The sequence below is a fragment of the Apteryx mantelli genome, chromosome 16 (assembly GCF_036417845.1).
Source record: "Apteryx mantelli isolate bAptMan1 chromosome 16, bAptMan1.hap1, whole genome shotgun sequence".
Classification (NCBI taxonomy): domain Eukaryota; kingdom Metazoa; phylum Chordata; class Aves; order Apterygiformes; family Apterygidae; genus Apteryx; species Apteryx mantelli.
The window spans coordinates 177,892-194,149 of record NC_089993.1 but is presented as its reverse complement, the minus strand read 5'-3'; positions in this window follow the sequence as shown (position 1 = coordinate 194,149).

Sequence of the window (16,258 nt, the reverse complement as noted above, 5' to 3'; positions counted from 1 at the left end):
AGGCAGCCAAGGCTGAGGACGCTTTGCTAGGCGGCGAAGGCACGAAGCGATTTGGGAGGCGGCGAAGGCACACGGCGCTTTTCTAGGTGGCGAGGCGGCGAAGGCACGCGCTGCTTTGCTAGGCGCCGAAGGCACGCAGCGCTTCCTTCGTTTGCGAGGCAGCGAAGAGGTGGAGCGGTTTGCTTGTCGGCCAGGCAGCGAACAGGCGCCGTGCTTTGCTTTCTGCCACTCAGCGAATACACGTAGCGCTCTGCTTTTTGGCGAGGCACTGAACAGATGCACCGTTTAGTTTGCGAGGCGGCGAAGAGACGCGGCGCTTTGCATGCTGGCGAGGCGGCGAGCAGATCGAGTGCTTTGCTTGTTGGCGAGGCAGCGAAGAGATGCAGCGGTTTGCTTGTTGGCGAGGCAGCGAAGAGATGCAGCAGTCTCCTTGTTTGTGAGACAGCCAACATGCCCAGTGCTTGCTCCTTGTGCGAGGCAGCGAAGAGATGCAGCACTTTGCTTGTGCACCAGGTGGCGCAGTGGCATCGCGGATGGCTTTTTCTCCTGGAGGCGAAGCGAGGCAGCACTTTGCTAGTTGGCGAGGCAGCGAAGAGACGCAGCAGGCTGCTTGTTGGTGAGACAGCCAACATGCACAGTGGTTAGCTATTGTGCGAGGCAGCGAATGACCGCCGAGCAAATCGCTTTGTGCGTTCGCCGCCTCGCTGCCTAGCAAAGCGTCGTCTCCCTTGGGCGCCTAGCAAAGCTGCGCGTGCCGTCGCCGTCAAGCAAAGCGCCGTGTTCCTTGGGCGCCTAGCAAAGAAGTGCCTGCGTTGGGCGCCTCGCCGCATCGCAGCCTAGCAAAGCGCTGCGTGCCTTCGGCGGCTGGCAAAGCAGTGCGTGCCTTCGCCGCCTCACACAGCGCGGCGTGCCTTCGGCGCCTCGCCGCCTAAGAAAGCGCTGCGTGCCTTCTCGCCCTCGCCGCCTAGCAAAGCGCCGTGTCCCTTTGCCGCCTCGTCGCCTAGCAAAGCTCCGCGTCCCGTCGCCGCCTAGCAAAGCGCCGTGTTCCTTCGCTGCCTCGCCGCCTAAGAAAGCGCTGCGTGCCTTTTCGCCCTCGCCGCCCAACAAAGCGCCGTGTCCCTTCACCGCCTCCCCAATCGCTTCGTGCCTTCGGCGCCTAGCAAAGCGCTGCTTGCCTTCGCCGCCTCACACACCGCTGCGTCCCTTCGCCGCCTCGCCGCTTAGCAAACGCCGTAGTAGCGCCGAAGGGACACGGCGCTTTTGTAGGCGCCGAAGGCACGTGGCGCCTTGCTAAGCACCGAGGCAGCGAAGGCACGCAGCCATTTGATGGTGGTCGACGGGCTCGGGCGCCTTGCTAGGCGGCGAGGCGGCGAAGGCACGCAGCGCTTTGCCAGGCGCCGAAGGCACTCAGCGCTTTGCCAGGCGCCCAAGGACGCAGCGCTCTAGGAGGCGGCGAGGGCACGCAGTGCTTTGCTAGGCGGCGAGCGGACGTGCAGCTTTGCTAGGCAGCCAAGGCTGAGGACGCTTTGCTAGGCGGCGAAGGCACGAAGCGATTTGGGAGGCGGCGAAGGCACACGGCGCTTTTCTAGGTGGCGAGGCGGCGAAGGCACGCGCTGCTTTGCTAGGCGCCGAAGGCACGCAGCGCTTCCTTCGTTTGCGAGGCAGCGAAGAGGTGGAGCGGTTTGCTTGTCGGCCAGGCAGCGAACAGGCGCCGTGCTTTGCTTTCTGCCACTCAGCGAATACACGTAGCGCTCTGCTTTTTGGCGAGGCACTGAACAGATGCACCGTTTAGTTTGCGAGGCGGCGAAGAGACGCGGCGCTTTGCATGCTGGCGAGGCGGCGAGCAGATCGAGTGCTTTGCTTGTTGGCGAGGCAGCGAAGAGATGCAGCGGTTTGCTTGTTGGCGAGGCAGCGAAGAGATGCAGCAGTCTCCTTGTTTGTGAGACAGCCAACATGCCCAGTGCTTGCTCCTTGTGCGAGGCAGCGAAGAGATGCAGCACTTTGCTTGTGCACCAGGTGGCGCAGTGGCATCGCGGATGGCTTTTTCTCCTGGAGGCGAAGCGAGGCAGCACTTTGCTAGTTGGCGAGGCAGCGAAGAGACGCAGCAGGCTGCTTGTTGGTGAGACAGCCAACATGCACAGTGGTTAGCTATTGTGCGAGGCAGCGAATGACCGCCGAGCAAATCGCTTTGTGCGTTCGCCGCCTCGCTGCCTAGCAAAGCGTCGTCTCCCTTGGGCGCCTAGCAAAGCTGCGCGTGCCGTCGCCGTCAAGCAAAGCGCCGTGTTCCTTGGGCGCCTAGCAAAGAAGTGCCTGCGTTGGGCGCCTCGCCGCATCGCAGCCTATCAAAGCGCTGCGTGCCTTCGGCGGCTGGCAAAGCAGTGCGTGCCTTCGCCGCCTCACACAGCGCGGCGTGCCTTCGGCGCCTGGCAAAGCAGCGCGTGCCTTCGCCGCCTAAGAAAGCGCTGCGTGCCTTCTCGCCCTCGCCGCCTAGCAAAGCTCCGCGTCCCTTCGCCGCCTCGCCGCCTAGCAAAGCGCCGTGTTCCTTTGGCGCCTAGCAAAGAAGTGCCTGCCTTCGGCGCCTCGCCGCATCGCAGCCTAGCAAAGCGCTGCGTGCCTTCGGCGGCTGGCAAAGCAGTGCGTGCCTTCGCTGCCTCACACAGCGCGGCGTGCCTTCGGCGCCTCGCCGCCTAAGAAAGCGCTGCGTGCCTTCTCGCCCTCGCCGCCTAGCAAAGCGCCGTGTCCCTTTGCCGCCTCGCCGCCTAGCAAAGCTCCGCGTCCCGTCGCCGCCTAGCAAAGCGGCGTGTTCCTTCGGCGCCTAGCAAAGCGCCGTGTTCCTTCGCTGCCTCGCCGCCTAAGAAAGCGCTGCGTCCCTTTCGCCCTCGCCGCCCAACAAAGCGCCCTGTCCCTTCACCGCCTCCCCAATCGCTTCGGCCCTTCGCCGCCTCGCCGCCCAGCAAAGCGCTGCTTGCCTTCGCCGCCTCACACACCGCTGCGTCCCTTCGCCGCCTCGCCGCTTAGCAAACGCCGTAGTAGCGCCGAAGGGACACGGCGCTTTTGTAGGCGCCCAAGGCACGTGGCGCCTTGCTAAGCAGCGAGGCAGCGAAGGCACGCAGCCATTTGATCGTGGTCGACGGGCTCGGGCGCCTTGCTAGGCGGCGAGGCGGCGAAGGCACGCAGCGCTTTGCCAGGCGCCCAAGGACGCAGCGCTGTGCGAGGCGGCGAGGGCACGCAGTGCTTTGCTAGGCGGCGAGCGGACGTGCAGCTTTGCTAGGCAGCCAAGGCTGAGGACGCTTTGCTAGGAGGCTAGGCGGCGAAGGCACGCAGCGCTTTGCTAGGCGGCGAGGCGGCAAAGGCACGCGCTGCTTTGCTAGGCGCCGAAGGCACGCAGCGCTTCCTTCGTTTGCGAGGCAGCGAAGAGATGCAGCAGTCTCCTTGTTTGTGAGACAGCCAACATGCCCAGTGCTTGCTCCTTGTGCGAGGCAGCGAAGAGATGCAGCACTTTGCTTGTGCACCAGGTGGCGCAGTGGCATCGCGGATGGCTTTTTCTCCTGGAGGCGAAGCGAGGCAGCACTTTGCTAGTTGGCGAGGCAGCGAAGAGACGCAGCAGGCTGCTTGTTGGTGAGACAGCCAACATGCACAGTGGTTAGCTATTGTGCGAGGCAGCGAATGACCGCCGAGCAAATCGCTTTGTGCGTTCGCCGCCTCGCTGCCTAGCAAAGCGTCGTCTCCCTTGGGCGCCTAGCAAAGCTGCGCGTGCCGTCGCCCAAAAGCAAAGCGCCGTGTTCCTTGGGCGCCTAGCAAAGAAGTGCCTGCGTTCGGCGCCTCGCCACATCGCAGCCTAGCAAAGCGCTGCGTGCCTTCGGCGGCTGGCAAAGCAGTGCGTGCCTTCGCCGCCTCACACAGCGCGGCGTGCCTTCGGCGCCTGGCAAAGCAGCGCGTGCCTTCGCCGCCTAAGAAAGCGCTGCGTGCCTTCTCGCCCTCGCCGCCTAGCAAAGCTCCGCGTCCCTTCGCCGCCTCGCCGCCTAGCAAAGCGCCGTGTTCCTTTGGCGCCTAGCAAAGAAGTGCCTGCCTTCGGCGCCTCGCCGCATCGCAGCCTAGCAAAGCGCTGCGTGCCTTCGGCGGCTGGCAAAGCAGTGCGTGCCTTCGCTGCCTCACACAGCGCGGCGTGCCTTCGGCGCCTCGCCGCCTAAGAAAGCGCTGCGTGCCTTCTCGCCCTCGCCGCCTAGCAAAGCGCCGTGTCCCTTTGCCGCCTCGCCGCCTAGCAAAGCTCCGCGTCCCGTCGCCGCCTAGCAAAGCGGCGTGTTCCTTCGGCGCCTAGCAAAGCGCCGTGTTCCTTCGCTGCCTCGCCGCCTAAGAAAGCGCTGCGTCCCTTTTCGCCCTCGCCGCCCAACAAAGCGCCCTGTCCCTTCACCGCCTCCCCAATCGCTTCGGCCCTTCGCCGCCTCGCCGCCCAGCAAAGCGCTGCTTGCCTTCGCCGCCTCACACACCGCTGCGTCCCTTCGCCGCCTCGCCGCTTAGCAAACGCCGTAGTAGCGCCGAAGGGACACGGCGCTTTTGTAGGCGCCCAAGGCACGTGGCGCCTTGCTAAGCAGCGAGGCAGCGAAGGCACGCAGCCATTTGATCGTGGTCGACGGGCTCGGGCGCCTTGCTAGGCGGCGAGGCGGCGAAGGCACGCAGCGCTTTGCCAGGCGCCCAAGGACGCAGCGCTGTGCGAGGCGGCGAGGGCACGCAGTGCTTTGCTAGGCGGCGAGCGGACGTGCAGCTTTGCTAGGCAGCCAAGGCTGAGGACGCTTTGCTAGGAGGCTAGGCGGCGAAGGCACGCAGCGCTTTGCTAGGCGGCGAGGCGGCAAAGGCACGCGCTGCTTTGCTAGGCGCCGAAGGCACGCAGCGCTTCCTTCGTTTGCGAGGCAGCGAAGAGATGCAGCAGTCTCCTTGTTTGTGAGACAGCCAACATGCCCAGTGCTTGCTCCTTGTGCGAGGCAGCGAAGAGATGCAGCACTTTGCTTGTGCACCAGGTGGCGCAGTGGCATCGCGGATGGCTTTTTCTCCTGGAGGCGAAGCGAGGCAGCACTTTGCTAGTTGGCGAGGCAGCGAAGAGACGCAGCAGGCTGCTTGTTGGTGAGACAGCCAACATGCACAGTGGTTAGCTATTGTGCGAGGCAGCGAATGACCGCCGAGCAAATCGCTTTGTGCGTTCGCCGCCTCGCTGCCTAGCAAAGCGTCGTCTCCCTTGGGCGCCTAGCAAAGCTGCGCGTGCCGTCGCCCAAAAGCAAAGCGCCGTGTTCCTTGGGCGCCCAGCAAAGAAGTGCCTGCGTTGGGCGCCTCGCCACATCGCAGCCTAGCAAAGCGCTGCGTGCCTTCGGCGGCTGGCAAAGCAGTGCGTGCCTTCGCCGCCTCACACAGCGCGGCGTGCCTTCGGCGCCTGGCAAAGCAGCGCGTGCCTTCGCCGCCTAAGAAAGCGCTCCGTGCCTTCTCGCCCTCGCCGCCTAGCAAAGCTCCGCGTCCCTTCGCCGCCTCGCCGCCTAGCAAAGCGCCGTGTTCCTTTGGCGCCTAGCAAAGAAGTGCCTGCCTTCGGCGCCTCGCCGCATCGCAGCCTAGCAAAGCGCTGCGTGCCTTCGGCGGCTGGCAAAGCAGTGCGTGCCTTCGCTGCCTCACACAGCGCGGCGTGCCTTCGGCGCCTCGCCGCCTAAGAAAGCGCTGCGTGCCTTCTCGCCCTCGCCGCCTAGCAAAGCTCCGCGTCCCGTCGCCGCCTAGCAAAGCGGCGTGTTCCTTCGGCGCCTAGCAAAGCGCCGTGTTCCTTCGCTGCCTCGCCGCCTAAGAAAGCGCTGCGTGCCTTTTCGCCCTCGCCGCCCAACAAAGCGCCGTGTCCCTTCACCGCCTCCCCAATCGCTTCGTGCCTTCGGCGCCTAGCAAAGCGCTGCTTGCCTTCGCCGCCTCACACACCGCTGCGTCCCTTCGCCGCCTCGCCGCTTAGCAAACGCCGTAGTAGCGCCGAAGGGACACGGCGCTTTTGTAGGCGCCGAAGGCACGTGGCGCCTTGCTAAGCAGCGAGGCAGCGAAGGCACGCAGCCATTTGATCGTGGTCGACGGGCTCGGGCGCCTGGCTAGGCGGCGAGGCGGCGAAGGCACGCAGCGCTTTGCCAGGCGCCGAAGGCACTCAGCGCTTTGCCAGGCGCCCAAGGACGCAGCGCTCTAGGAGGCGGCGAGGGCACGCAGTGCTTTGCTAGGCGGCGAGCGGACGTGCAGCTTTGCTAGGCAGCCAAGGCTGAGGACGCTTTGCTAGGCGGCGAAGGCACGAAGCGATTTGGGAGGCGGCGAAGGCACACGGCGCTTTTCTAGGTGGCGAGGCGGCGAAGGCACGCGCTGCTTTGCTAGGCGCCGAAGGCACGCAGCGCTTCCTTCGTTTACGAGGCAGCGAAGAGGTGGAGCGCTTTGCTTGTCGGCCAGGCAGCGAACAGGCGCCGTGCTTTGCTTTCTGCCACTCAGCGAATACACGTAGCGCTCTGCTTTTTGGCGAGGCACTGAACAGATGCACCGTTTAGTTTGCGAGGCGGCGAAGAGACGCGGCGCTTTGCATGCTGGCGAGGCGGCGAGCAGATCGAGTGCTTTGCTTGTTGGCGAGGCAGCGAAGAGATGCAGCGGTTTGCTTGTTGGCGAGGCAGCGAAGAGATGCAGCAGTCTCCTTCTTTGTGAGACAGCCAACATGCCCAGTGCTTGCTCCTTGTGTGAGGCAGCGAAGAGATGCAGCGGTTTTCTAGTTGGCGAGGCAGCGAAGAGACGCAGCAGGCTGCTTGTTGGTGAGACAGCCAACATGCACAGTGGTTAGCTATTGGGCGAGGCAGCGAATGACCGCCGAGCAAATGGCTTTGTGCGTTCGTCGCCTCGCTGCCTAGCAAAGCGTCGTCTCCCTTGGGCGCCTAGCAAAGCTGCGCGTGCCGTCGCCCAAAAGCAAAGCGCCGTGTTCCTTGGGCGCCCAGCAAAGAAGTGCCTGCGTTGGGCGCCTCGCCGCATCGCAGCCTAGCAAAGCGCTGCGTGCCTTCGGCGGCTGGCAAAGCAGTGCGTGCCTTCGCCGCCTCACACAGCGCGGCGTGCCTTCGGCGCCTGGCAAAGCAGCGCGTGCCTTTGCCGCCTAAGAAAGCGCTGAGTGCCTTCTCGCCCTCGCCGCCTAGCAAAGCGCCGTGTCCCTTTGCCGCCTCGCCGCCTAGCAAAGCTCCGCGTCCCGTCGCCGCCTAGCAAAGCGGCGTCTTCCTTCGGCGCCTAGCAAAGCTCGTGTTCCTTCGCTGCCTCGCCGCCTAAGAAAGCGCTGCGTCCCTTTTCGCCCTCGCCGCCCAACAAAGCGCCGTGTCCCTTCACCGCCTCCCCAATCGCTTCGTGCCTTCGGCGCCTAGCAAAGCGCTGCTTGCCTTCGCCGCCTCACACACCGCTGCGTCCCTTCGCCGCCTCGCCGCTTAGCAAACGCCGTAGTAGCGCCGAAGGGACACGGCGCTTTTGTAGGCGCCGAAGGCACGTGGCGCCTTGCTAAGCACCGAGGCAGCGAAGGCACGCAGCCATTTGATCGTGGTCGACGGGCTCGGGCGCCTTGCTAGGCGGCGAGGCGGCGAAGGCACGCAGCGCTTTGCCAGGCGCCGAAGGCACTCAGCGCTTTGCCAGGCGCCCAAGGACGCAGCGCTGTGCGAGGCGGCGAGGGCACGCAGTGCTTTGCTAGGCGGCGAGCGGACGTGCAGCTTTGCTAGGCAGCCAAGGCTGAGGACGCTTTGCTAGGAGGCTAGGCGGCGAAGGCACGCAGCGCTTTGCTAGGCGGCGAGGCGGCAAAGGCACGCGCTGCTTTGCTAGGCGCCGAAGGCACGCAGCGCTTCCTTCGTTTGCGAGGCAGCGAAGAGATGCAGCAGTCTCCTTGTTTGTGAGACAGCCAACATGCCCAGTGCTTGCTCCTTGTGCGAGGCAGCGAAGAGATGCAGCACTTTGCTTGTGCACCAGGTGGCGCAGTGGCATCGCGGATGGCTTTTTCTCCTGGAGGCGAAGCGAGGCAGCACTTTGCTAGTTGGCGAGGCAGCGAAGAGACGCAGCAGGCTGCTTGTTGGTGAGACAGCCAACATGCACAGTGGTTAGCTATTGTGCGAGGCAGCGAATGACCGCCGAGCAAATCGCTTTGTGCGTTCGCCGCCTCGCTGCCTAGCAAAGCGTCGTCTCCCTTGGGCGCCTAGCAAAGCTGCGCGTGCCGTCGCCGTCAAGCAAAGCGCCGTGTTCCTTGGGCGCCTAGCAAAGAAGTGCCTGCGTTGGGCGCCTCGCCACATCGCAGCCTAGCAAAGCGCTGCGTGCCTTCGGCGGCTGGCAAAGCAGTGCGTGCCTTCGCCGCCTCACACAGCGCGGCGTGCCTTCGGCGCCTGGCAAAGCAGCGCGTGCCTTCGCCGCCTAAGAAAGCGCTCCGTGCCTTCTCGCCCTCGCCGCCTAGCAAAGCTCCGCGTCCCTTCGCCGCCTCGCCGCCTAGCAAAGCGCCGTGTTCCTTTGGCGCCTAGCAAAGAAGTGCCTGCCTTCGGCGCCTCGCCGCATCGCAGCCTAGCAAAGCGCTGCGTGCCTTCGGCGGCTGGCAAAGCAGTGCGTGCCTTCGCTGCCTCACACAGCGCGGCGTGCCTTCGGCGCCTCGCCGCCTAAGAAAGCGCTGCGTGCCTTCTCGCCCTCGCCGCCTAGCAAAGCTCCGCGTCCCGTCGCCGCCTAGCAAAGCGGCGTGTTCCTTCGGCGCCTAGCAAAGCGCCGTGTTCCTTCGCTGCCTCGCCGCCTAAGAAAGCGCTGCGTGCCTTTTCGCCCTCGCCGCCCAACAAAGCGCCGTGTCCCTTCACCGCCTCCCCAATCGCTTCGTGCCTTCGGCGCCTAGCAAAGCGCTGCTTGCCTTCGCCGCCTCACACACCGCTGCGTCCCTTCGCCGCCTCGCCGCTTAGCAAACGCCGTAGTAGCGCCGAAGGGACACGGCGCTTTTGTAGGCGCCGAAGGCACGTGGCGCCTTGCTAAGCAGCGAGGCAGCGAAGGCACGCAGCCATTTGATCGTGGTCGACGGGCTCGGGCGCCTGGCTAGGCGGCGAGGCGGCGAAGGCACGCAGCGCTTTGCCAGGCGCCGAAGGCACTCAGCGCTTTGCCAGGCGCCCAAGGACGCAGCGCTCTAGGAGGCGGCGAGGGCACGCAGTGCTTTGCTAGGCGGCGAGCGGACGTGCAGCTTTGCTAGGCAGCCAAGGCTGAGGACGCTTTGCTAGGCGGCGAAGGCACGAAGCGATTTGGGAGGCGGCGAAGGCACACGGCGCTTTTCTAGGTGGCGAGGCGGCGAAGGCACGCGCTGCTTTGCTAGGCGCCGAAGGCACGCAGCGCTTCCTTCGTTTACGAGGCAGCGAAGAGGTGGAGCGCTTTGCTTGTCGGCCAGGCAGCGAACAGGCGCCGTGCTTTGCTTTCTGCCACTCAGCGAATACACGTAGCGCTCTGCTTTTTGGCGAGGCACTGAACAGATGCACCGTTTAGTTTGCGAGGCGGCGAAGAGACGCGGCGCTTTGCATGCTGGCGAGGCGGCGAGCAGATCGAGTGCTTTGCTTGTTGGCGAGGCAGCGAAGAGATGCAGCGGTTTGCTTGTTGGCGAGGCAGCGAAGAGATGCAGCAGTCTCCTTCTTTGTGAGACAGCCAACATGCCCAGTGCTTGCTCCTTGTGTGAGGCAGCGAAGAGATGCAGCGGTTTTCTAGTTGGCGAGGCAGCGAAGAGACGCAGCAGGCTGCTTGTTGGTGAGACAGCCAACATGCACAGTGGTTAGCTATTGGGCGAGGCAGCGAATGACCGCCGAGCAAATGGCTTTGTGCGTTCGTCGCCTCGCTGCCTAGCAAAGCGTCGTCTCCCTTGGGCGCCTAGCAAAGCTGCGCGTGCCGTCGCCCAAAAGCAAAGCGCCGTGTTCCTTGGGCGCCCAGCAAAGAAGTGCCTGCGTTGGGCGCCTCGCCGCATCGCAGCCTAGCAAAGCGCTGCGTGCCTTCGGCGGCTGGCAAAGCAGTGCGTGCCTTCGCCGCCTCACACAGCGCGGCGTGCCTTCGGCGCCTGGCAAAGCAGCGCGTGCCTTTGCCGCCTAAGAAAGCGCTGAGTGCCTTCTCGCCCTCGCCGCCTAGCAAAGCGCCGTGTCCCTTTGCCGCCTCGCCGCCTAGCAAAGCTCCGCGTCCCGTCGCCGCCTAGCAAAGCGGCGTCTTCCTTCGGCGCCTAGCAAAGCGCCGTGTTCCTTCGCTGCCTCGCCGCCTAAGAAAGCGCTGCGTCCCTTTTCGCCCTCGCCGCCCAACAAAGCGCCGTGTCCCTTCACCGCCTCCCCAATCGCTTCGTGCCTTCGGCGCCTAGCAAAGCGCTGCTTGCCTTCGCCGCCTCACACACCGCTGCGTCCCTTCGCCGCCTCGCCGCTTAGCAAACGCCGTAGTAGCGCCGAAGGGACACGGCGCTTTTGTAGGCGCCGAAGGCACGTGGCGCCTTGCTAAGCACCGAGGCAGCGAAGGCACGCAGCCATTTGATCGTGGTCGACGGGCTCGGGCGCCTTGCTAGGCGGCGAGGCGGCGAAGGCACGCAGCGCTTTGCCAGGCGCCGAAGGCACTCAGCGCTTTGCCAGGCGCCCAAGGACGCAGCGCTGTGCGAGGCGGCGAGGGCACGCAGTGCTTTGCTAGGCGGCGAGCGGACGTGCAGCTTTGCTAGGCAGCCAAGGCTGAGGACGCTTTGCTAGGAGGCTAGGCGGCGAAGGCACGAAGCGATTTGGGAGGCGGCGAAGGCACGCAGCGCTTTGCTAGGCGGCGAGGCGGCAAAGGCACGCGCTGCTTTGCTAGGCGCCGAAGGCACGCAGCGCTTCCTTCGTTTGCGAGGCAGCGAAGAGATGCAGCAGTCTCCTTGTTTGTGAGACAGCCAACATGCCCAGTGCTTGCTCCTTGTGCGAGGCAGCGAAGAGATGCAGCACTTTGCTTGTGCACCAGGTGGCGCAGTGGCATCGCGGATGGCTTTTTCTCCTGGAGGCGAAGCGAGGCAGCACTTTGCTAGTTGGCGAGGCAGCGAAGAGACGCAGCAGGCTGCTTGTTGGTGAGACAGCCAACATGCACAGTGGTTAGCTATTGTGCGAGGCAGCGAATGACCGCCGAGCAAATCGCTTTGTGCGTTCGCCGCCTCGCTGCCTAGCAAAGCGTCGTCTCCCTTGGGCGCCTAGCAAAGCTGCGCGTGCCGTCGCCGTCAAGCAAAGCGCCGTGTTCCTTGGGCGCCTAGCAAAGAAGTGCCTGCGTTGGGCGCCTCGCCGCATCGCAGCCTAGCAAAGCGCTGCGTGCCTTCGGCGGCTGGCAAAGCAGTGCGTGCCTTCGCCGCCTCACACAGCGCGGCGTGCCTTCGGCGCCTGGCAAAGCAGCGCGTGCCTTCGCCGCCTAAGAAAGCGCTGCGTGCCTTCTCGCCCTCGCCGCCTAGCAAAGCTCCGCGTCCCTTCGCCGCCTCGCCGCCTAGCAAAGCGCCGTGTTCCTTTGGCGCCTAGCAAAGAAGTGCCTGCCTTCGGCGCCTCGCCGCATCGCAGCCTAGCAAAGCGCTGCGTGCCTTCGGCGGCTGGCAAAGCAGTGCGTGCCTTCGCTGCCTCACACAGCGCGGCGTGCCTTCGGCGCCTCGCCGCCTAAGAAAGCGCTGCGTGCCTTCTCGCCCTCGCCGCCTAGCAAAGCGCCGTGTCCCTTTGCCGCCTCGCCGCCTAGCAAAGCTCCGCGTCCCGTCGCCGCCTAGCAAAGCGGCGTGTTCCTTCGGCGCCTAGCAAAGCGCCGTGTTCCTTCGCTGCCTCGCCGCCTAAGAAAGCGCTGCGTGCCTTTTCGCCCTCGCCGCCCAACAAAGCGCCGTGTCCCTTCACCGCCTCCCCAATCGCTTCGTGCCTTCGGCGCCTAGCAAAGCGCTGCTTGCCTTCGCCGCCTCACACACCGCTGCGTCCCTTCGCCGCCTCGCCGCTTAGCAAACGCCGTAGTAGCGCCGAAGGGACACGGCGCTTTTGTAGGCGCCGAAGGCACGTGGCGCCTTGCTAAGCAGCGAGGCAGCGAAGGCACGCAGCCATTTGATCGTGGTCGACGGGCTCGGGCGCCTGGCTAGGCGGCGAGGCGGCGAAGGCACGCAGCGCTTTGCCAGGCGCCGAAGGCACTCAGCGCTTTGCCAGGCGCCCAAGGACGCAGCGCTCTAGGAGGCGGCGAGGGCACGCAGTGCTTTGCTAGGCGGCGAGCGGACGTGCAGCTTTGCTAGGCAGCCAAGGCTGAGGACGCTTTGCTAGGCGGCGAAGGCACGAAGCGATTTGGGAGGCGGCGAAGGCACACGGCGCTTTTCTAGGTGGCGAGGCGGCGAAGGCACGCGCTGCTTTGCTAGGCGCCGAAGGCACGCAGCGCTTCCTTCGTTTGCGAGGCAGCGAAGAGGTGGAGCGGTTTGCTTGTCGGCCAGGCAGCGAACAGGCGCCGTGCTTTGCTTTCTGCCACTCAGCGAATACACGTAGCGCTCTGCTTTTTGGCGAGGCACTGAACAGATGCACCGTTTAGTTTGCGAGGCGGCGAAGAGACGCGGCGCTTTGCATGCTGGCGAGGCGGCGAGCGGATCGAGTGCTTTGCTTGTTGGCGAGGCAGCGAAGAGATGCAGCGGTTTGCTTGTTGGCGAGGCAGCGAAGAGATGCAGCAGTCTCCTTGTTTGTGAGACAGCCAACATGCCCAGTGCTTGCTCCTTGTGTGAGGCAGCGAAGAGATGCAGCGGTTTTCTAGTTGGCGAGGCAGCGAAGAGACGCAGCAGGCTGCTTGTTGGTGAGACAGCCAACATGCACAGTGGTTAGCTATTGTGCGAGGCAGCGAATGACCGCCGAGCAAATCGCTTTGTGCGTTCGCCGCCTCGCTGCCTAGCAAAGCGTCGTCTCCCTTGGGCGCCTAGCAAAGCTGCGCGTGCCGTCGCCGTCAAGCAAAGCGCCGTGTTCCTTGGGCGCCTAGCAAAGAAGTGCCTGCGTTGGGCGCCTCGCCGCATCGCAGCCTAGCAAAGCGCTGCGTGCCTTCGGCGGCTGGCAAAGCAGTGCGTGCCTTCGCCGCCTCACACAGCGCGGCGTGCCTTCGGCGCCTGGCAAAGCAGCGCGTGCCTTCGCCGCCTCACACAGCGCGGCGTGCCTTCGGCGCCTGGCAAAGCAGCGCGTGCCTTTGCCGCCTAAGAAAGCGCTGCGTGCCTTCTCGCCCTCGCCGCCTAGCAAAGCGCCGTGTCCCTTTGCCGCCTCGCCGCCTAGCAAAGCTCCGCGTCCCGTCGCCGCCTAGCAAAGCGGCGTGTTCCTTCGGCGCCTAGCAAAGCGCCGTGTTCCTTCGCTGCCTCGCCGCCTAAGAAAGCGCTGCGTCCCTTTTCGCCCTCGCCGCCCAACAAAGCGCCGTGTCCCTTCACCGCCTCCCCAATCGCTTCGTGCCTTCGGCGCCTAGCAAAGCGCTGCTTGCCTTCGCCGCCTCACGCAGCGCTGCGTCCCTTCGACGCCTCGCCGCTTAGCAAACGCCGTAGTAGCGCCGAAGGCACACGGCGCTTTTGTAGGCGCCGAAGGCACGTGGCGCCTTGCTAAGCACCGAGGCAGCGAAGGCACGCAGCCATTTGATGGTGGTCGACGGGCTCGGGCGCCTTGCTAGGCGGCGAAGGCACGCAGCGCTTTGCCAGGCGCCCAAGGACGCAGCGCTGTGCGAGGCGGCGAGGGCACGCAGTGCTTTGCTAGGCGGCGAGCGGACGTGCAGCTTTGCTAGGCAGCCAAGGCTGAGGACGCTTTGCTAGGAGGCTAGGCGGCGAAGGCACGAAGCGATTTGGGAGGCGGCGAAGGCACGCAGCGCTTTGCTAGGCGGCGAGGCGGCAAAGGCACGCGCTGCTTTGCTAGGCGCCGAAGGCACGCAGCGCTTCCTTCGTTTGCGAGGCAGCGAAGAGATGCAGCAGTCTCCTTGTTTGTGAGACAGCCAACATGCCCAGTGCTTGCTCCTTGTGCGAGGCAGCGAAGAGATGCAGCACTTTGCTTGTGCACCAGGTGGCGCAGTGGCATCGCGGATGGCTTTTTCTCCTGGAGGCGAAGCGAGGCAGCACTTTGCTAGTTGGCGAGGCAGCGAAGAGACGCAGCAGGCTGCTTGTTGGTGAGACAGCCAACATGCACAGTGGTTAGCTATTGTGCGAGGCAGCGAATGACCGCCGAGCAAATCGCTTTGTGCGTTCGCCGCCTCGCTGCCTAGCAAAGCGTCGTCTCCCTTGGGCGCCTAGCAAAGCTGCGCGTGCCGTCGCCCAAAAGCAAAGCGCCGTGTTCCTTGGGCGCCTAGCAAAGAAGTGCCTGCGTTGGGCGCCTCGCCACATCGCAGCCTAGCAAAGCGCTGCGTGCCTTCGGCGGCTGGCAAAGCAGTGCGTGCCTTCGCCGCCTCACACAGCGCGGCGTGCCTTCGGCGCCTGGCAAAGCAGCGCGTGCCTTCGCCGCCTCACACAGCGCGGCGTGCCTTCGGCGCCTGGCAAAGCAGCGCGTGCCTTTGCCGCCTAAGAAAGCGCTGCGTGCCTTCTCGCCCTCGCCGCCTAGCAAAGCGCCGTGTCCCTTTGCCGCCTCGCCGCCTAGCAAAGCTCCGCGTCCCGTCGCCGCCTAGCAAAGCGCCGTGTTCCTTCGGCGCCTAGCAAAGCGCCGTGTTCCTTCGCTGCCTCGCCGCCTAAGAAAGCGCTGCGTCCCTTTTCGCCCTCGCCGCCCAACAAAGCGCCGTGTCCCTTCACCGCCTCCCCAATCGCTTCGTGCCTTCGGCGCCTAGCAAAGCGCTGCTTGCCTTCGCCGCCTCACACACCGCTGCGTCCCTTCGCCGCCTCGCCGCTTAGCAAACGCCGTAGTAGCGCCGAAGGCACACGGCGCTTTTGTAGGCGCCGAAGGCACGTGGCGCCTTGCTAAGCACCGAGGCAGCGAAGGCACGCAGCCATTTGATCGTGGTCGACGGGCTCGGGCGCCTTGCTAGGCGGCGAGGCGGCGAAGGCACGCAGCGCTTTGCCAGGCGCCCAAGGACGCAGCGCTGTGCGAGGCGGCGAGGGCACGCAGTGCTTTGCTAGGCGGCGAGCGGACGTGCAGCTTTGCTAGGCAGCCAAGGCTGAGGACGCTTTGCTAGGCGGCGAAGGCACGAAGCGATTTGGGAGGCGGCGAAGGCACGCAGCGCTTTGCTAGGCGGCGAGGCGGCAAAGGCACGCGCTGCTTTGCTAGGCGCCGAAGGCACGCAGCGCTTCCTTCGTTTGCGAGGCAGCGAAGAGATGCAGCAGTCTCCTTGTTTGTGAGACAGCCAACATGCCCAGTGCTTGCTCCTTGTGTGAGGCAGCGAAGAGATGCAGCGGTTTTCTAGTTGGCGAGGCAGCGAAGAGACGCAGCAGGCTGCTTGTTGGTGAGACAGCCAACATGCACAGTGGTTAGCTATTGTGCGAGGCAGCGAATGACCGCCGAGCAAATCGCTTTGTGCGTTCGCCGCCTCGCTGCCTAGCAAAGCGTCGTCTCCCTTGGGCGCCTAGCAAAGCTGCGCGTGCCGTCGCCCAAAAGCAAAGCGCCGTGTTCCTTGGGCGCCTAGCAAAGAAGTGCCTGCGTTGGGCGCCTCGCCGCATCGCAGCCTAGCAAAGCGCTGCGTGCCTTCGGCGGCTGGCAAAGCAGTGCGTGCCTTCGCCGCCTCACACAGCGCGGCGTGCCTTCGGCGCCTGGCAAAGCAGCGCGTGCCTTCGCCGCCTAAGAAAGCGCTGCGTGCCTTCTCGCCCTCGCCGCCTAGCAAAGCTCCGCGTCCCTTCGCCGCCTCGCCGCCTAGCAAAGCGCCGTGTTCCTTTGGCGCCTAGCAAAGAAGTGCCTGCGTTGGGCGCCTCGCCGCATCGCAGCCTAGCAAAGCGCTGCGTGCCTTCGGCGGCTGGCAAAGCAGTGCGTGCCTTCGCTGCCTCACACAGCGCGGCGTGCCTTCGGCGCCTCGCCGCCTAAGAAAGCGCTGCGTGCCTTCTCGCCCTCGCCGCCTAGCAAAGCGCCGTGTCCCTTTGCCGCCTCGCCGCCTAGCAAAGCTCCGCGTCCCGTCGCCGCCTAGCAAAGCGGCGTGTTCCTTCGGCGCCTAGCAAAGCGCCGTGTTCCTTCGCTGCCTCGCCGCCTAAGAAAGCGCTGCGTCCCTTTTCGCCCTCGCCGCCCAACAAAGCGCCGTGTCCCTTCACCGCCTCCCCAATCGCTTCGTGCCTTCGGCGCCTAGCAAAGCGCTGCTTGCCTTCGCCGCCTCACACACCGCTGCGTCCCTTCGCCGC